Below are 20,532 nucleotides of genomic sequence, written 5' to 3' on the forward strand. Positions count from 1 at the left end.
AAATAAAATCAGCAGCGCGGTGCGATTCGTCATCCGCATTTTCCATCACTCAGTGTCACCGCTCCCATAAATCCCGTTTTATAGTTTCCGCAGAAATCCCGCAAGTTCCTGGAATCCGCCGTCCTCTCCGGTCACGCCGAGGTCACGGGGACTTTGAAGCCGTCGGGACCAATAAAACGAGAGGGAGAATACAATAGGACACGCCCCCTGAGCCGAACCGTCACTTAGAGGAGATCGTCTGCCGGGAGAACGCGCAACGCCAAATCATATGAAAGAGAATCTGTCACCGAAAATCATTCACATCATGCCAATAAATATCATATGTAACAAGTCATTAAAAAAAGAAAATCTCCTTCAACATGTGAAACCGAATTGTCTGCCAATAAAGGGCGAGCCAACCGCAGACTTAAAGTGGAACTCTGAGCAAAATAAAGAGCTGACCTCCGTCCTCCCCTTCAGTCTTCTATCTGACCTCCGGCCTTCCCTTCAGTCTTCTATCTGACCTCCGGCCTTCCCTTCAGTCTTCTATCTGACCTCCGGCCTTCCCTTCAGTCTTCTATCTGACCTCCGGCCTTCCCTTCAGTCTTCTATCTGACCTCCGGCCTTCCCTTCAGTCTTCTATCTGACCTCCGGCCTTCCCTTCAGTCTTCTATCTGACCTCCGGCCTTCCCTTCAGTCTTCTATCTGACCTCCGGCCTTCCCTTCAGTCTTCTATCTGACCTCCGGCCTTCCCTTCAGTCTTCTATCTGACCTCCGGCCTTCCCTTCAGTCTTCTATCTGACCTCCGGCCTTCCCTTCAGTCTTCTATCTGACCTCCGGCCTTCCCTTCAGTCTTCTATCTGACCTCCGGCCTTCCCTTCAGTCTTCTATCTGACCTCCGGCCTTCCCTTCAGTCTTCTATCTGACCTCCGGCCTTCCCTTCAGTCTTCTATCTGACCTCCGGCCTTCCCTTCAGTCTTCTATCTGACCTCCGGCCTTCCCTTCAGTCTTCTATCTGACCTCCGGCCTTCCCTTCAGTCTTCTATCTGACCTCCGGCCTTCCCTTCAGTCTTCTATCTGACCTCCGGCCTTCCCTTCAGTCTTCTATCTGACCTCCGGCCTTCCCTTCAGTCTTCTATCTGACCTCCGGCCTTCCCTTCAGTCTTCTATCTGACCTCCGGCCTTCCCTTCAGTCTTCTATCTGACCTCCGGCCTTCCCTTCAGTCTTCTATCTGACCTCCGGCCTTCCCTTCAGTCTTCTATCTGACCTCCGGCCTTCCCTTCAGTCTTCTATCTGACCTCCGGCCTTCCCTTCAGTCTTCTATCTGACCTCCGGCCTTCCCTTCAGTCTTCTATCTGACCTCCGGCCTTCCCTTCAGTCTTCTATCTGACCTCCGGCCTTCCCTTCAGTCTTCTATCTGACCTCCGGCCTTCCCTTCAGTCTTCTATCTGACCTCCGGCCTTCCCTTCAGTCTTCTATCTGACCTCCGGCCTTCCCTTCAGTCTTCTATCTGACCTCCGGCCTTCCCTTCAGTCTTCTATCTGACCTCCGGCCTTCCCTTCAGTCTTCTATCTGACCTCCGGCCTTCCCTTCAGTCTTCTATCTGACCTCCGGCCTTCCCTTCAGTCTTCTATCTGACCTCCGGCCTTCCCTTCAGTCTTCTATCTGACCTCCGGCCTTCCCTTCAGTCTTCTATCTGACCTCCGGCCTTCCCTTCAGTCTTCTATCTGACCTCCGGCCTTCCCTTCAGTCTTCTATCTGACCTCCGGCCTTCCCTTCAGTCTTCTATCTGACCTCCGGCCTTCCCTTCAGTCTTCTATCTGACCTCCGGCCTTCCCTTCAGTCTTCTATCTGACCTCCGGCCTTCCCTTCAGTCTTCTATCTGACCTCCGGCCTTCCCTTCAGTCTTCTATCTGACCTCCGGCCTTCCCTTCAGTCTTCTATCTGACCTCCGGCCTTCCCTTCAGTCTTCTATCTGACCTCCGTCTCTCACCAGGGCTCTATGGGGTCCCACCATGGCTATTTGCAATTTCCCCAGCCTGGTGAGACCCCTCAGAGCTCTGTTGAGACCCCACAGAGCCCTGGTTAAAGTAGGGTTCAGTGGGGAGTTGATAATATCTGACCTCTGTCCTTCCCTCTGATGTCACTGCACACTGGGAGCACACAGGACCGATCAGCTGTTTCAGGGCAGATCGGTTTTCCTGCACATACAATCTGTGATTCCGCTCTGCCCCGGAACAGCTGAGAAAGCTTTGGAATTCTTCACCTTTTGCCGGTCACATAGTCCAACGCCGAAAAAATGGGCGGGGTTACCTTAAAATGTGTGACCACGTGACTTGTCACACATTCCAACCCAGTCACAATCTTTGATAGAACACCGGCAAGGTTCCCACCCGGAACATGGGTGGACAAAATATAGACCTCGGGTTGAGTGAAGTGTCCTGGGATCCGGGACCATAATGTTGGTGAGCACGGGACTTTGCTCCACAATCAGAGGCGGCTCTTCAATTAGGCAAATTAGGCGGTCGCCAAAGGCCTCGTGCTCCAAAGGACCTCGCGGCCACCTAATTTGCCCTGCCGGTGTCAAACTGAGAGCTCATCCGTTTCTTTTGTATATCCACTCGACTTTCTGAAGCTCTGACCACCAGCCAATGCGAAGAGACATCACCTTTTCCTGGTAAGACTCCATTGAGCCTTAGTGAGACCCTAGAGAGCCCTGGTGAGACCCTAGAGATTTAACCAGGGCTCTTTGGGGTCTCCCCAGGGCTCTGTGGGGTCTCACCAGGCTGGTTAGAACCCACAGAGCCCTGGTGAGACCCCACAGAGCCCTGGTGAGACCCTATAGAGCCCTGATTAGACCCTAGAGAGCCTTAGTGAGACCCTAGAGAGCCTTGGTGAGACCCCACAGAGCCCTGGGGAGACCCTAAAGAGCCCTGGTTTAACCCCCTGTGGGGTCTCACCATCTCGCCTAAGGCCTCACAAACTCTAGAGCCACCTCTGTCCACAATATATTTCAGCGCCGTGCGAACGGAAGAGAAAACTACAAACACAGAACAATACGCGAAAGAAACAAACAAAAAAAAAAAGCAAAAGAGAATAAGAACACCTTGAAACTTGTCGGCTGAACCTGTGAAATGAGATTCATTATGGAGGCCGCATTACGAAGGTCTAAGGGGCATTTCTACAACTTCGCACAGACGGAGAGAGAAAAAGAGACAGGAAAAAAAAAATCGCGCGGCTGAAAAACGTAACTTTGTTCAGCGAGACAATAGATGGCAGAGGAAATTCGCCGTCTCTTCGGCGTGTCAAGGTAGCCAAGTCTAAACCTTCTCTGCGGCTCGCGCGTCGGTGAACCACCCCCGGCCTATCGCAGTGAATGAATCGCTTTTCCCCCTGCCGTAACTCTGCGCGGCACACAATGCTGCTTTTAAAATGTTTATCGCGCTGCCCGGATGACACTCGGCGAGGCTTTGGAGAGGAAAGGTCCCCGATCGCGCGCACACAAAAGACCCGCCGGCTTCCTGCAAACTTCGTGTTGTAGCTCGGGCTGTCTTCGCCACCCGCGCAGCTTTGTCTTCCTTTCCCGTAGGTGACATCGACTCTGCCCGCCCACAAAGTACAATTTGTTTTTGGATACGATGCCAAGTTGTCACAAGTTACAACGCCCTCCCCTCCCCCCACCCGACATTTCTAACAAAGTCTTCAGAACATCTCTGCAATAAATGTATAGTCCCCCATGTCCCTAGGCAGGGTGTCACCCGGAGCGGGTACCGGGTGACACCCTGCTGTGACGCCATTGCGCATGCGCGCGACATCACCGCGCACGCGTGTGATGACATCACACGCTGTTACCTGCCGGCGGCCATCTTGGCTAGAGAGGAGGGGACATTCACCTGGCGGGACAAGGTATGCCCGCCGAGTGCCCTCCTCTATCTCTCTCAAGCAACTGTCGGGCTTATTAAGGCCCGGTTCACACCTGGGCGTGTTGTAGCGCGTTCGAACGCTCTGCAAAACGCTGAAACACAGAAATCCCATTATTTCCTATGGGTAGGGGTCACACCTGGGTGTATTATAGGCCGTATGAACGCGCCACAAAACACCCTACGCCCAAAGAAGTACAGGAGCTTCTTTGGGGCGTTTTTGTCGTGCGTTTCCATTGGGATACAGCCAAGTAGCCCTCGGAAACGCGCGTTTGTCACGTGTTTTTTTTAAAGCAAATCGCGGTAAAAACGCACGTCACGAAACGCGCGACAAACGTGCATGTTCGATACGCCTAGGTGTGAACCCAGCCTAAGGGAGAACATGTTTTAGGACTACGGTGGATTGAAATTGGATACGTTGTATCCAGTGTGTTGGGAATGCATTGAGCTCTTCAGCAGCTGATTTAGCAGCCATCACAGTCCTGATACTTGTTCTCCCTTAATAAGCCCTGATAAAGGGGGTTGTCGTGTGAGCCCCCCGAAATGCGTTGGCTGTTTCAATGGCAAACTGCTATTTGTCATAGGAATGTAGCAGCTTCCGCGACCTATAAACTAATATTTGCGCTACAACGTAGATCAGGTATTACCCGCGAACCTCCGCTGATCTGCACATCGGGGTGTCTACTTGTGATAAGCTTCTACACAGAGTAAGACTGAGCCGGGAGAAGCTGCCTCTTCCCTCCACCTAGCTAAGCAGAGAGGAAGAGGCTGCCGGCGTGCTCACCGTTTATTTTTCCCTATTGGGCCCCCCTTCCTATCCCGGGTCCCATTGGAGGCACCTGGGCTGCCATGGCTATTGTTACTCCACAGGTCAATCGTGATGTAGCAGAGGACGACCTTCCCGTCTCAGCACCACTCCAGTACCAGTCGCTCGGGGTGAGCATAGGGAAGTCAGCGAAATTGCACTACAATTTAGCTTGAAGAAGAATCATGTGCTCGATTTTATGTTCATTTGGCTTCAATTCACAATTGTGCATATGTATTGGCACAATCAGGGACATCCCATAAATGGGGCTGTTGCCTCAGGCGCCATTTCTTTGGGTCATGTGGGGGGGGGGCAGCAGGTAGAGCGGCATGGCCAATGTTGTTGGTGCCCCACTTTCCGGTCAAGAGCGCCCCAGGTTGCTAAGAGTTGAGCGGGGAGATGTGCTTGGCCCTTACACATCTCCCCACTCAGCTTTTAGCCACCGGGGATGTTCTGGCTGGCATCCCATCCAGCTCCTAGCAACCAGTGATGTCACTGGTTGCCAGGAGCTGAGCGGGATGCCGAGCGGGGTAGGCGGCATCACTCCACCACCACCACCAGCAACCCCACATCCCCCTCCCATCTCCATCAGCTTCTGGTGGGTAAAAGTCTAGGGACTGGTCACAATTGACACTGCCAGCTGATACAGACAAAGGGCCCCTTCATAATTTTGCTACGGGGCCCCATGATTCATAGTTCGGCCCCTGCCTTCAACATTACATGTATGCACCTGCCTACACTGTGGCACTGGCTGCGCTGCCCCATCTATGCCCTAAAGTCGCCAAGGCAGCTGCAGCAAGAGGAGGAAAAGGAGACACACAGTGGGGGGCCCCGGGCCCCATAGAAGCCATGGGAACTGTCATTGCCTCAGCCACCGCCATAGCTAGATCTGGAGCAGCAAGGGTTGAATCAACAAGTTAAACACATTATTCTTCAATAACACCTCTTATTCCATCGCTCTCTATTGTCGCCCCCCCCCCACCCCCGGGACTCAAGGGAACGCGTCGGTGAATCACGCGTTTGCGAGCTGAATTACCGCAGGAATTTCAATGCTATTTTGCTTTTATAACCCCGCGTTCTCTGCAAAAATCGTCTCTTCAAAGACACATACTCCGGATTCCTGCGGAATTCGCGTATAGAGAGCGGAGCGCGGCGGCGTTCAGGGCGACAGGAGCTGCCATTGAAAACCTGCCGGTTATTTTCCTCGCGCATTCTGACTGTGTCGCCGCCCCATCAATGCCGTCCCTTGTGTGCGCACGTACAGCGTGACCTTCAATCGCGCCGCCCGTGCATCAAACTGTTTAACATCCATTGGCGACGGGAATGAAGGAATTTCGAACATTCTCCCTTTTCACACCCCGTAAATGAACGTATTATCGCCGGCAATTCATGGGCCGTATTCCTCTCTCCAGCGCGCACTTAGAATGCTTTTCATTCACAATGGCCGCTCTCCTAACATCTTTCCATTTAACGTTCAGATTTGCATGTCAGCTCTTAGGAATCGGCTGAATGCTTTCTAGATAAAAGCCCCCGTGGTATGCTAGGATGAGAAATAAATCACATCTGTTCATACATAGGTGTGAATACAAGGAGAATCTTAAAGCTGACCTCCGGCCTCCCCTTCACTCTTATATCGGTCCTCTGTCCTTCCCTTCAGTCTTATATTTAACCTCCGTCCTCCCCTTCACTCTTATATCTGACCTCCGTCCTTCCCTCCAGTCTTCTATCTGCCCTCCGTCCTTCCCTCCAGTCTTCTATCTGCCCTCCGTCCTTCCCTCCAGTCTTCTATCTGCCCTCCGTCCTTCCCTCCAGTCTTCTATCTGCCCTCCGTCCTTCCCTTCAGTCTTCTATCTGACCTCTGTCCTCCTCTTCCGTCTTATATCTGACCTCCGTCCTTCCCTTCTTTCTTCTATCTGACCTCCGTCCTTCCCTTCAGTCTTCTATCTGACCTCCGTCCTTCCCTTCAGTCTTCTATCTGACCTCCGACCTTCCCTTCAGTCTTCTATCTGACCTCTGTCCTCCTCTTCCGTCTTATATCTGACCTCTGTCCTCCTCTGCAGTCTTATATCTGACCTCCGTCCTCCCCTTCAGTCTTCCTGATTGGCGGGTAAGCCGGCTCAATGCTGATTGTCTGGGAAGCTATCCCGGCCAGCAGGTCCGCGCGGCCGGGATAGCGCGACATTCGGGGCGACGTTCCAGCGACGATCCAGTGACGGTAGCGCGACCTTCACCGCCGGGCTCCATTAAAAAAATTGAAAAATCACGCAAAATCCGCTGAAAAAAGGGTCCTGCTGGAGCGACAGCGACGGACGACATGGAGCTAAAATGGCATTGGCCGGCGACTGCTCGCGATATCGCGCAGCAAAAATGCGCGATATCGCGGCGGAAATCGCGCGATAAATCGCTTAGTGGGAATGGGGCCTAACTGATTACTATTACAATTATTTTAATAAATCCTCCATGTTGCCATCATCATCATCATCATTCGGCCCCCTGAATATTCCAGGAGCTTTCCATGCATGATCTAATGAAAGTGACCCGTGTGAGAGCGCTCCGACCCCCCACGGCACATCTGTCATCTGGTCCTCCAGGCCGGAGCAGAAGACAATGCGTGTCATCAGGACGGAGGTCAGATTGTAGCTATGGGAGAATGTGTGCTCATGGCTAAGACATTTCCTACACATAGCTGACTTCCTGTCCAACAATCCCCTCCGAGGACATAGCAGGCCGAGTCTGGGGAGGTGTCTGGAAAGACAGAGTAAGAATTGCTGAACCTCATAGAAAACATAAATCCAACAGCAGTTATCTCATCCTAAAGTGATACATAGGGGCTGATGTACAAATCTTCCATCCAGTGTATAGCTGGGCAAATACTGTCCGCCACTAGATGGAGCCGAGGAGCATATGAATATCCTTTATCCTATAATGAGGCAGCAACTACAATCTCATGTTTAGTTTTCTCATTTGTAGGGATGCACCAGTGCCGATAGCGAGTATTTAGGCAGGTACTCGTACTCACCCAAATGCTCCGATACCTTCCCTGATACCAAAACAGCCGTCTCGATGCTGATTGCCCTGGAAGCCGGCTTTTCAGCCAATCAGCATCAAATAGGAAGCCTGGAGGTGGGTCATTACTCGTCACCCGGCCAGCCTGATGCTGATTGGCTGGGAAGCCGGTTTACCGGCCAATCACAATCAAGCCGGCCAAACAACATGGAGGCGGCTTCCCGAGAAATCAGGAGGTCGGGCAGCATGTCATTACTCACCGCCCCGACTTTCTGATTGCCCGGGAAGCCGGCTCCATGCTGATTGTCTGGGAAGCTGGCCTCCTGGCCAATCAGCATTGAGCCAGCCAAACAGCATGGAGCCGGCTTCCCGGGCAATCAAGAAGCGGCGGCGGGTGATGACAAGCTGTCCGACTTCCCAATTGCCCAGGTAGCCAACTCCATGCTAGCAGGAGTACTCAGTACCGGCGAGTACTGACATATAAATATCCGTACTCGATACTAACTAAAATAGCCGGTTTACCAGCCAATCACAATCAAGCCGGCCAAACAACATGGAGGCGTCTTCCCGAAAAATAAGGAAGCCGGGCAGCATGTTATTACTCACCGCCCCGACTTTCTAATTGCCCGGGAAGCCGGCTCCATGCCAGCGGAAGCAATGGTATCGGTTTTACGGTATCGGCGAGTACAGAAAGCAAAGAATGGGTACTTGTACTCGATACCAACAAAACGGTATCAGTACATCCCTACTAATTTATATTGAGATTGTAGTCCATCCCGGGGGGGAGCTTGGGGTGGTGACTACTTTACAACACACACAGGGACCATGGGGAACAGACGTAGCCCCCCCTCCAGAAGGAAGGACAGTGTCGGCACCAATTCAGAGATGATTGGAGGATCTACAGCCGAGTGATACACAAATAAGATATGTTGTTGTTCAGAGTTCGGGGACTTGAATGTATTTTTAAAATTTATCTCCGGAGTTTTGTGTCACTTTAAACTCCTTTTGGAAAAAATTTGCATTTAATAAAAAAATATGCATCTAGCTCCAAGGCCTGCAGAGCATTGCACCCGTGATCAAACAAAATCAAATAACAACAGGATGCTGCACCCCAGAAGCACCCCGCAGTTAAATTTTGGGGTATGTTGTATGCGGCCATGTTACATGTTACACCCCATATATGAATGGTGTACTACGTGTGGGTGTAACATAATCTGAGCCGACCTGTGACAATGAAACTGTCACAGGTCGGCTCAGTAGATCTGTGACATCTGTTACTTCTCGATCTAACCCTGCAGAGAGCCGTGACAGGGGAGGGGCTGGATTACCCCCTCCCCGCTCCAATCCGCCAGCGCTGACTGGCGGAACGGACGGGGGAGGGGGCGGGTACAGCTGGCTCTGCCTCTAGATAGGCAGAGCCAGCTGTCACTCACGCAGCTGGGTGGATCCAGACAGTAATGCCGGGATCTGTCCCGGCTGCGGCGTCTCAGTATACCGCAAGCTGTAGCTCCCTATATACAGAGCTCTGGGTGATGGGGGGACGCTACTTTGTGACACTTAGGAGAACTATGGGGAAAAGCACTGACCCCATAGTTCTCCTTTAATCGTCTGCCTGGAGTTCAGCTTTAAGGGACTGTCCGCCATGCTACAAGCTGCATTCAGGGACTGGCAGATCTCTCATCTCCTCTCTAAGGATTTATGAATCTTGACGCCTTTTCCCAACCAACTGAGTGAGTGAGGTGGCAGCCGGCGGCCGGCCCTGGTGACTCGCTCCCGGATATCTCATCAAGATGTGTGAAATCAGAATGTCTGTTGGTACAAGACTGAAGAAATGTGTTCAGTATAATAAACTTCCCCGGTGGCCTCAGAGCTATATAACTTTACATGGCCGGCCCCAAGGGTGTGACAGGCGGGTCCGATAAGTCTTCAGTCTTCTATCTGACCTCCGTCCTTTCCATTCAGTCTTCTATCTGACCTCCGTCCTTCCCTTCAGTCTTATATGTGACCTCAGTCCTTCCCTTCAGTCTTCTATCTGACCTCCGTCCTTCCCTTCAGTCTTCTATCTGACCTCCGGCCTCCCCTTCAGTCTTATATCTGACCTCCGGCCTCCCCTTCAGTCTTGCACAGATGTCTCGGCTCCTCTCCTCTCCCTCTGATGTCACTGTGCACCGGGAGCTTCTCACAATGTGCATTAGAAGCTGCAGGATATAAGATAGGGCCCGCCTCATTTCATAGCTGGAGGACATCCAGCGTTTTCTAGCACTTTCCTCCCCAGCCTAACTGTCCCTGGCCCTCCCCTTTAATCATTGGTTCAATCATGGAGGCTCAACATCACATGTGCACATTACCTAAGGCGGTGTGCATGCAATTGTAGCTTACCTAGGAACCCCATTCCTTCAAACTGATACCCGCCCATCAAGGCATTTTGATATTTGCATAACTCCTCCCAAGAGCCGGCCCACTGCTTGCTTCAGGGCTCTTGTGAGGAGTGCTGAGGCAGGACACTGTGATGGTTTCAGGAAGCTATGTACAAACCCCTTTATAATACTCCCAGCTATGCCTCCTGCCTGCCTCGACCTCCTGCCTTCGACTCGGCTCTGCCTGCACACCCCCTGCCTATAGACCTCAAATTGCATGACCTGGAAATGCCATACCGAATAATCCCGATCTCCTTCCTGGGGTCCCTTTTGAGAACTGGGGACTCTGGGTGGGGCACCCACTTCTTGCACTGGAGACACAGGGAAGCTGCACAAACCGACTTGAGATGTAACAATGTAGATATGAAGTGCAGGCACCCAGAGGTGTGCATACCGGCATTGGTTTGTACAGCCCCATCCAAACCCGAATGTTGAGCCAAACCGGCAAATGAGCGACTGTTTTGGGTAGTGTCAGAGCTCACCTGCCCCTTCCTGCCTCCCACGCATTCCTATTGGCCAGTGAGGCAACCCACATAGTGGTGAGCCACTGGGAATGTGTGGGGGTGGGGGGAAGCGGGCAAACTCCAACGGCTGCTCGGGATATATAGAGCAATTTGGAAGTAAGCCAGTTCACCTTTAGACACATGTAGCCGAAGACAACAGTGGAGTTCGCCAGCGTCATCTGCGTGGAAATGGCCAAATGTATAGTCTCCATCAGGAAGTCCTTGTGACACACGACCACAATTGGGAGATAGGGACAGAACCTTGTCACCCTATAACAGGAAGTGCCTGAACAAGGACTATCATGGTGGCATCACTGGGGATTATTTTAATGAAAGTTACAGATTTATAGAAGATCGGAAACAACTTCTGAAACGACAGAAAAATGAGGGAAAGCATAGTGCAGCTCGGGATGAGGTGCGGTGACACCAAAAAAACACTTGGTTTTCTGTCTCCATAAACCGAGCCTTGAAAAAACGCAGTTTGCTTCCCGTAGGCGTCTACGTGTCATTGCTTTGTAATGTTACCTCCAGCCCCCGGATCTCGCTCTGGGAATCGCTGCCATATAGGGAAGCGGTGACTTCTGTTACACAAGACAATGCGTTCCTTCCGAGATTCATACGGCTCATCGGAGTCCTGATCTCAGAGCCGGTACCATGGACTGGAAGCAATGCGACAGCCAATCATATGTCACCATCTACGGTGCACATTTATAATGAACGCTGCCAAAAATGCTGAATACAGATGACCTGCACCATACGGCCAAAAGTACGAGGACTCCCCTCCAAATGATGGGGTTCAGGGGTCTCCAGTGATGGGTTCTATTATTACTACTAGAAGATACAAAGACATTGTAGACAACGGTGGACATCCAACCTTGTGGTAACAGTTTGGTGAAGACCCTTTTCTGTTCCACCATGACTGTCCCCTGTGTACAAAGCCAGCTCCATAAGGACATGGTGTGACCAGTTTGGTGTGGAGGAACTCGAGTGTCCTGCATAGAGCTCCGACTTCAACCCGACTGATCACCTTTGGGAGGAATTGGAACACCAATTGTGAGAATGGTCTTCTCATCCAACATCAGAACCTGACCTCACAAATAGGACCAAATGCCCACAGACACCCTCCAGAATCTTGTGGAAAGTCTTCCCAGAAGAGCAGAGGCAGTTCTAGCTACAAAGTGGAACCAACTCCCTATTAATGGCCATGGTTCTAGGAAGGGGTGTCCTCCAAACTCCATATTATTGGCCATGGTTATAGGATGGGATGTCCACCAAACTCCATATTATTGGCCATGGTTCTAGGAAGGGGTGTCCTCCAAACTCCATATTAATGGCCATGGTTCTAGAATGGGATGACCACCAAACTCCATATTATTGGCCATGGTTCTAGAATGGGATGGCCACCAAACTCCATATTATTGGCCATGGTTCTAAAATGGGACATCCACCAAACTCCATATTATTGGCCATGGTTCTAAAATGGGACGTCCACCAAACTCCATATTATTGGCCATGGTTCTAGGATGGGATGTCCACCAAACTCCATATTATTGGCCATGGTTCTAGGATGGGATGTCCACCAAACTCCATATTACTGGCCATGGTTCTAGAATGGGACGTCCACCAAACTCCATATTAATGGCCATGCTTTTGGAATGGAATGTCCACCAAACTCCATATTAACGCCCATGGTTCTAGAATGGGATGTCCACCAAACTCCATATTAACGCCCATGGTCTTAGAATGGGATGGCCACCAAACTCCATATTAATGCCCATGGTCTTAGAATGGGATGGCCACCAAACTCCATATTAATGCCCATGGTCTTAGAATGGGATGGCCACCAAACTCGGTTTTGGAATGGAATGTCCACCAAACTCATATAGGTGTGATGGTCAGATATTAATGGCCATGGTTCTAGAATGGGATGACCACCAAACTCCATATTATTGGCCATGGTTCTAGAATGGGATGGCCACCAAACTCCATATTATTGGCCATGGTTCTAGAATGGGATGGCCACCAAACTCCATATTATTGGCCATGGTTCTAAAATGGGACATCCACCAAACTCCATATTATTGGCCATGGTTCTAAAATGGGACGTCCACCAAACTCCATATTATTGGCCATGGTTCTAGGATGGGATGTCCACCAAACTCCATATTACTGGCCATGGTTCTAGAATGGGACGTCCACCAAACTCCATATTAATGGCCATGCTTTTGGAATGGAATGTCCACCAAACTCCATATTAACGCCCATGGTTCTAGAATGGGATGTCCACCAAACTCCATATTAACGCCCATGGTCTTAGAATGGGATGGCCACCAAACTCCATATTAATGCCCATGGTCTTAGAATGGGATGGCCACCAAACTCCATATTAATGCCCATGGTCTTAGAATGGGATGGCCACCAAACTCCATATTAATGCCCATGGTCTTAGAATGGGATGGCCACCAAACTCGGTTTTGGAATGGAATGTCCACCAAACTCATATAGGTGTGATGGTCAGGTGTCCACAATCTTTTGGCCATATAGTATTCATATTAATTATTTTTCCAGCCAAAAGCTTTGCAGCGGGTTCAGCCAATCTTGTCATATGGCCACCCCAGCAAGACCTCCCGGCATTGCAGTTAGGTACTACAGCCTAGTTCAGGACCTGCCTCATATTGCAGACAGGACATCTCTCTGCTCTACTCACCCGTAAGCATGTTCAGTGTTAGAATGACAGCATTGACTGACCCACAATGATGTCTGACTCAGACGGGAGGAGGGAGAGCAGCACAATGAGAAAATTGGTTGTCCTGCAGTGTTCATGTGCTAACAAGGAGCATGCTGATAGGAGGAGAGAGCAAAATGATAGAAAGATTAGCACATCAGTCTTCTTTTCACTGCCCAGTCACCGGGGATGGGGGGTGGGGAGAAGACCTGTCAGTGTTAGTGAACTGCAGGAGAGAAAAATCAGATCCCCTGCCCCTGCCATGTGTGACAGAGCTGAGTAAATCTTAGAACTGGATGGACAGAAATACAAATCCTTTCCCAAGGAAAACAGCTCCATTATATGCTTTTTATTTGCACTTTGCTGGGAGTGTGAGGAAGAAGATGCAACACTTGCTGGTTGGTTGGTTGCTGGTTGTAAACTTGTATGCAGTTCCTTTGCCTCTTAAGCTCCTCCGTATTTACTATACACATGCCTTCCATCGCCTGTAAGGAGACTCCGCCCATCACTGCAGCTGGAGACTGTTATCCTTCAGCATTCCTGCGGAGTGATGTGTCTGAGACGCACCCACAGAGAGGAGACACTGCACTCAGTCATCGACACTGGTGTAATGAGACTCAGCAATGGGCCCCAAACTCCCTCCCGAGAGCCCAGCCACATCCACAGCCACTGAACCAGACTTATACAGGGGCCACAAAACACAAATGTAGCTACAAGCGCTGGCCCTGGATGATCAGCTGTTTATTACATATACATCCAAGAGATCCACTTCCAGTTGCGGGTGCCAGCTGTCTGAATTCAACAGCCAGCAGAGGAGATTCCTCCATCAACGCTGAACACAAGAAATCTAGCTGTGTATGGACAACATCACTTCTATCTCCGTGTCCTCTGTGTATATCAGATCTTTCAGATCTGTGCAGTAGTCCAGTGTGAGACTTGAAGCTTCCTGTAATAAAGACCGGTCACTGCTGCTCTCTCCTCTTATGCAAGGTGACTGGTCTTGTCTCCGCCCCCTCCTGTAATAAAGACCGCTCACTACTGCTCTCTCTCCTTGTTCAGAGTGACTGATCTTGTCTCCGCCCCCTCCTGTAGTAAAGACCACTCACTGCTGCTCTCTCCTCTTATGCAAGGTGACTGGTCTTGTCTCCGCCCCCTCTTGTAATAAAAAAACGACTCACTATTGCTCTCTCTCCTCGTGCAGGGTGACTGGTCTTGTCTCCGCCCCCTCCTGTAATAAAGACCGCTCACTACTGCTCTCTCTCCTGCAGGGTGACTGGTCTTGTCTCCGCCCCCTCCTGTAATAAAGACCGCTCCCTACTGCTCTTCTCCTTGTGCTGGGTGACTGGTCTTGTCTCCGCCCCCTCCTGTAATAATGACCACTCACTACTGCTCTCTCCTTATTCAGGGTGACTGGTCTTGTCTCCGCCCCCTCCTGTAGTAAAGACCGGTCACTGCTGCTCTCTCCTTATTCATGGTGACTGGTCTTGTCTCTGTTCCCTCCTGTAGTAAAGACCGCTCACTGCTGCACTCTCCTCTTATGCAAGGTGACTGGTCTTGTCTCCGCCCCCTCCTGTAATAAAGACCGCTCCCTACTGCTCTCTCCTTATTCATGTTGACTGGTCTTGTCTCTGCCCCCTCCTGTAGTAAAAACCGCTCCCTACTGCTCTCTCCTCTTATGCAAGTTTGTATCAGATGTGATCCCCGTTATGTCTATAGGCGCCATCGCTGTACAGGGATATAAAGAGGCCGGAGACTGAATCAGCCAAACAATTGTAGTCTTTACTCAGCCTGCATAATTACTGATTATAAACACCGAGTCCTGTGGCCCCCAGGGGACAACGGGTTCATTGCTGTAACTTTCTCAAGACGGGGAGGGGCCTGACCCGGAGCTCCAGATCAATCAGCAGACATTCCTTCACTTTCCATTGCAGAGAACAGACACAGCGATCCACCACTCCCTGCAATGGCGGCCATACACGTATCGATCATTGGGTAGAAGTGACCTCAATGATCTGCAGATATTCGTTTGATCAATCAGATCCGATCAATAACATTCTGGAACTCCCGATCCACTTGCTAGTGTCAAAACTGATCGAAAGGTCACCAAGTCAATGGAATAGACTGTCTGGGATTTACGATTCTTATTCAATTCTATCATTCTAGTTGCATCAAATGATCGATTTATGTATGTGGCCCCGGGGTGTAACTGTAGATTCTAGGGACCCATAGCAAAATATTGATGGGGCCCCTCAGCGACCTCCCTACTTTCGATGACTAAAGTCAGGTAGCAAAAGTGTTGTCAGCTTTGTCTCCTCCTGTGCATCTGACGCCACCCTCCACCCTCAGGCCCCATAGCAGCCGCTTAGGCTATGGCTATTGTTATGCCACTGATGTTGCCCATTGACTCACCATGGACCCACCAAAGGCTTACCATGGACCCACCATGGACTCATCATGAACTCACTATGAACTCATTATGGACTCACCATGAACCCACCATGGACTCACAATGGTCTTATGAACTCATTATGGACTCACCATGAACCCACCATGGACTCACCATGGTCTTGAACTCTTTATGGACTCACCATGAACTCACCATGGACCCACCATGGACTCACCATGGATTCATCATGAACTCACTATGGACCCACCATGAACTCATTATGGACTCACCATGAACCCACCATGGACTCACCATGGTCTTATGAACTCATTATGGACTCACCATGAACCCACCATGGACTCACCATGGTCTTGAACTCATTATGGACTCACCATGAACTCACCATGGACCCACCATGGATTCATCATGAACTCACTATGGACCCACCATGAACTCATTATGGACTCACCATGGTCTTATGAACTCATTATGGACTCACCATGAACTCACCATGGACCCACCGTGGACTCAGCATGGATTCATCATGAACTCTCTATGGACTCATCATGAACTCACTATGAACTCATTATAAACTCACCATGAACTCTCCATGGACTCACCATGAACTCTCCATGGACTCACCATGAACTCTCCATGGACTCACCATGAACTCACCATGAACCCACCATGGACCCACCATGGACTCACCATGGATTCATCATGAACTCTCTATGGACTCATCATTAACTCACTATGAACTCATTATAAACTCACCATGAACTCTCCATGGACTCACCATGAACTCTCCATGGACTCACCATGAACTCTCCATGGACTCACTATGAACTCACCATGAACCCACCCACCATGAACTCACCAGTCACTCACGATGGACTCACCACAGATTTACCATAGACTCACCATAGACCCACCATGGCTCACCATGAACCCACCAGAGACCCACCATGGACTCACCATGGACTCTGTTGGGGATCTACCAATTCCAGCAAGCTCTGTAGGCAGAGGCTGTTATATTGCAGCATTCCCATACAAAGGTGAACATTCAATTTGTAAATAAAGTTTCTATATACAGTAAATAAACAAGTGAAATGAATCATAAACTGGAGAATAATAACAACCAACAATGGGAGTGCGGAATAAACAAGAAGGCCAAATACAAAACGTGCTCATGACCATCTCTATTATTATAACACCTACCGGCCCTACAAATGCCTCACATAGAGAAACAAAAGCGTATTCTGACATTAGAAGGCCGCGATGACATCACATTCTTATTCAGTCATTCATAGAAGAAGAATTGTGTGAATTGTGATCCTCACAACAGACCGACATCTCCAGGACGAGCAACCTGCAGTAATCTGCCCATTTCTGGTCATACAAACCATCTGTGTGCAATTCACGACTTGAAATTTATATCATCGATAGATCGTACTCGATCGCACGCAGACGCACACGCAGACGCACATGCAGACGCAGCACTGACATCACACAACAACAAATATTTTGTGAATGAATGATCTCTCGATGGATCAGGTTTGCCAAGAAATGGTTCATGCGAAACGCCCGAGGAATGGGTCTGAGGATTTCTATCCTGGGAAGTGTTATTCTCTATTACATATAATCGCGGGGTATCATCAACATTGTATCAGCGCGCTAGTCACTCTGTAACCATATACTATATAATAATATAAAGCATATAACAATGCCAATACATCACAGAGCACAACCAAAGCAGACATACACCTTCCATGAGGCCCGGCTATACAGGGGATGGACTAACCATGGATTCATCATGAACTCACTATGGACCCACCATGAACTCATTATGGACTCACCATGAACCCACCATGGACTCACCATGGTCTTATGAACTCATTATGGACTCACCATGAACCCACCATGGACTCACCATGGTCTTGAACTCATTATGGACTCACCATGAACTCACCATGGACCCACCATGGATTCATCATGAACTCACTATGGACCCACCATGAACTCATTATGGACTCACCATGGTCTTATGAACTCATTATGGACTCACCATGAACTCACCATGGACCCACCGTGGACTCAGCATGGATTCATCATGAACTCTCTATGGACTCATCATGAACTCACTATGAACTCATTATAAACTCACCATGAACTCTCCATGGACTCACCATGAACTCTCCATGGACTCACCATGAACTCACCATGAACCCACCATGGACCCACCATGGACTCACCATGGATTCATCATGAACTCTCTATGGACTCATCATTAACTCACTATGAACTCATTATAAACTCACCATGAACTCTCCATGGACTCACCATGAACTCTCCATGGACTCACTATGAACTCACCATGAACCCACCCACCATGAACTCACCAGTCACTCACGATGGACTCACCACAGATTTACCATAGACTCACCATAGACCCACCATGGCTCACCATGAACCCACCAGAGACCCACCATGGACTCACCATGGACTCTGTTGGGGATCTACCAATTCCAGCAAGCTCTGTAGGCAGAGGCTGTTATATTGCAGCATTCCCATACAAAGGTGAACATTCAATTTGTAAATAAAGTTTCTATATACAGTAAATAAACAAGTGAAATGAATCATAAACTGGAGAATAATAACAACCAACAATGGGAGTGCGGAATAAACAAGAAGGCCAAATACAAAACGTGCTCATGACCATCTCTATTATTATAACACCTACCGGCCCTACAAATGCCTCACATAGAGAAACAAAAGCGTATTCTGACATTAGAAGGCCGCGATGACATCACATTCTTATTCAGTCATTCATAGAAGAAGAATTGTGTGAATTGTGATCCTCACAACAGACCGACATCTCCAGGACGAGCAACCTGCAGTAATCTGCCCATTTCTGGTCATACAAACCATCTGTGTGCAATTCACGACTTGAAATTTATATCATCGATAGATCGTACTCGATCGCACGCAGACGCACACGCAGACGCACATGCAGACGCAGCACTGACATCACACAACAACAAATATTTTGTGAATGAATGATCTCTCGATGGATCAGGTTTGCCAAGAAATGGTTCATGCGAAACGCCCGAGGAATGGGTCTGAGGATTTCTATCCTGGGAAGTGTTATTCTCTATTACATATAATCGCGGGGTATCATCAACATTGTATCAGCGCGCTAGTCACTCTGTAACCATATACTATATAATAATATAAAGCATATAACAATGCCAATACATCACAGAGCACAACCAAAGCAGACATACACCTTCCATGAGGCCCGGCTATACAGGGGGCCCACAGACATCTATATACACAGGAAACAGATGGTATATCAACCCAAAATCGACTTCTCCGTATGTTTATCATTATATCTCACTGTATACACTTTTCTTTTTTTTTTTGGTGAACCTGTTGCAAAGTTTCCTACTTAGGGATCCTGAACAGAACTTCCTGTTGAATGCTGACAACGCTAACTCACTGCCTCTTAACCAGTAGTAGTGTTGTCACCCCGCCATTTGCACTGCTTGAGGTTGGCTGGTGGGCTGCCTATATCAGGTCTGTCAGATAAATAGATTCAGGGTTTACATGTCATTGTATATATAGTTTAGGAACGTTTCTACAAACTCTATGAAAGCGATTAGCGATCACAAGAGGAGAAGTATTTGAGATGGATATTAAAGCGTGGGGGGAGGGAGGTCCTGTAATAATGATTTTGCTATTGCCCCCGATCATAGTCATGCCCCAAAGTAGGGCTGCAGCTAACGATTATTTTCATAATCGATTAGTTGTCGATTGTTTTTTCGATTAATCGATTAGTTGCATTAAGAAATCTCTCTCTCCCTCTCCCCTCCATGCCAACTAATCGATAATGAGAATAGTTGCCAACTATTCTCATAATCGATTAGTTGCATTAAGAAAGATCTCTCCCCTCCACACCAACTAATCGATAATAAGAATAGTTGCTAACTATTCTCATAATCGATTCGTTGTTGCAGCCCTAACCCAAAGTACGTCAGTAACAACCAATATATGATACACACCAATATTTATCACTGTATCATTTCACATTGTCTCATACACAATATGCAGTTGCAGAATATTCATTTTATGAGCATGCAAAATACAATAGAATAGTAATAAAGAGTACAATGTGCCGGTTTACAGCCCTGTTGCCTTGCCTGCGGCCCAGGAGCCATATGCTGCACTTTGGTACCTGCTTAGACCCTTGCAGGGGGTATTGGCAGTGTTGATGGGTACAGGGGCTGTGATAGCAGTGATTTCTAACAGTCTCATGTAACAAGTCTCCAGTCTGTCTTCTACAGCATATCTTCAGTCTCCAACCACACCTATAGCATGCCCGCAGTCTCTAACCATATGCATCCCCTGGAAGACATCTTACATACACTGATTACTAGGTGCGGCCCTATGGGGTTGTCATGGGCTGAGGCCCCCCATATTTCCTCAGTTATCAGTAGTTTACAGTATACCAGGTACATAGGGAAACCTGCAGATCAATGTTCGGGGTCCCCGTATATCTTAATAGGATTGAGCTTTATTATTGGGAGTCCCACATTATGGGGGTAGCAGCCAGGAGCTGGGGGCAGAATCTGGGGGTCCCAGTGCAGCAGAGTAAATTATCTTTGTGTTGTAACAATGTATCAGTAACATGATGTACAATGTATGATATCTGACTGTGATGATGTATCTGTAGTATCATATACAATGTATCAGTGACATCACATGCAATCACAGCAGAGATCATAATAATA

General features: G+C 49.1%; 1 protein-coding gene across 1 annotated transcript in view; it reads right to left on the reverse strand.

Moving 5' to 3' along the window:
- Window positions 1–20,532, reverse strand: part of PARVA (parvin alpha) — a 56,891-nt gene that overhangs the window by 35,947 nt on the left and 412 nt on the right. The gene's annotated exons all lie outside the window — the stretch shown is intronic.

The sequence above is a fragment of the Nanorana parkeri genome, unplaced genomic scaffold (assembly GCF_000935625.1).
Source record: "Nanorana parkeri isolate BGI_ZX_2015 unplaced genomic scaffold, ASM93562v1 scaffold10, whole genome shotgun sequence".
NCBI lineage: Eukaryota > Metazoa > Chordata > Amphibia > Anura > Dicroglossidae > Nanorana > Nanorana parkeri.